The 1,417-nt window shown below is 44.3% G+C and overlaps 1 non-coding gene across 1 annotated transcript; it reads right to left on the bottom strand.

Moving 5' to 3' along the window:
* Positions 1 to 899: 899 nt before the first annotated feature.
* Positions 900 to 973, bottom strand: TRNAN-GUU. Its single transcript has one exon. It is a non-coding gene; the product is annotated as a tRNA-Asn (tRNA).
* Positions 974 to 1,417: the final 444 nt, after the last annotated feature.

Below are 1,417 nucleotides of genomic sequence, written 5' to 3'. Positions count from 1 at the left end.
TACAGCATGTTATTTCCAGGCAGGGTCAAAGACCAGTCTACTAAGGCCCTGGTTTCTTCGGTGGCTTTTTTAGGAGGAGCCGGACTCAAGATGTATTTTTGTGGCAGGATCTAGGTCATCTGTACATACTTTTATAAAGCACTACAAATTAGACTCATTTTCCAGTTTTAGAACAGGCTTTGCTATGACCATTCTTCAGGGGATCCTGGCATCTCATCATTCCTCCTCCCAGACTTTCTAAGCTTTAGTATTCTACACATATATCTAAGGCTACTGCAGCAGTGATTTAATGATGGACACACTGCAGCTATGTAATTAAGTGTACCATAACAATAGATATTCAAACAAAATTAAATGTTCAAAAATAGATGCTCAAACTGCTGCAGTGGTCACTCCCTCCCCCTCTCCATCCCTCCCTCCATGCACCTTATTTTTATGTATTTTTTGTTGCCAGGGTGTGGACATTGTTTTTTTTATTTACCTAGCGTTAACCTGTTTCATTGCTCCAGCCTCCCTCTTTCATTTGGCATGAAAGCACTGAAGGGATGTGTATCCAGGCCTGATTTTCTTCATTTTCACTTATGCTGTCAATAGGCTCATAGGTTAGTACTAGGCTAACTGCCCTTGCGAGCCATTTTAAGCCCCCTTGCAAGACTCGAATCCTGCACCTTGTGTTAATAAGGCAAACGTCTTAACCATTAGGCCACCCTCCCAACCCCAGAAGACAGCTGCTCTTTTAGCAACCTGTTTTTTTTTTCAAGTTGGTAGGTGGCCACAAGGCCACTGGCAGGTAGAGATGCAGGGAGCCCAACCCAGTTTCTCAGTGCCCCAAAGTATGGTCTGGAAAAGCAGCTTATTAACAGATCAGAACCTGAGGTCTCTGCAGTAGCAAGAAGCAGTGTCACTGGGTGGGCTTGAACCACCAACCTTTCAGTTAACAGCCGAACACGCTAACCGATTGCACCACAGAGACTGGATTAGTACTAGGCTAACTACCCTTGTGGGCCATTTCAAGCATAGCCAATTACCCCATGTGAGAATTAAACCATGCACCTTCTGTCTGTAAGGTAAACACCATAACCACTATGCCATCCTCCCATGGTGTGGATGAGTAGAAGGTGCCATTATGCTTTGGGAGCTGGCAAGCTTTTATAGCCTAGGCAGGATATAATCCACAGAAATAAGGCGATTGCAGCAGTGATCTATTCACACATCTATTGTTATGGTAAGTTTACTTAACATTGTACTTTCTCCAAGTCTCCCTACTCCTTCCTTCCCTCTGAGAAACCTGTAGGTCTTGTCCACAGAGTGATTAAGCCTCCCTTGCTCTGTCTTTTCATTCTATGTTTTGGGTTGTCATCACCCTTTGAGGATCTTCCACCTTGTGCCTCCTCGTTGAACAGCATTGGCCATCAGT

Source organism: Protopterus annectens, chromosome 2.part1 (assembly GCF_019279795.1).
Source record: "Protopterus annectens isolate FY-2018-M chromosome 2.part1, PAN1.0, whole genome shotgun sequence".
Lineage (NCBI taxonomy): Eukaryota > Metazoa > Chordata > Ceratodontiformes > Protopteridae > Protopterus > Protopterus annectens.
The sequence above is the reverse complement of the archived record's forward strand: the minus strand, read 5'-3'. Positions and strand labels throughout refer to the sequence as shown.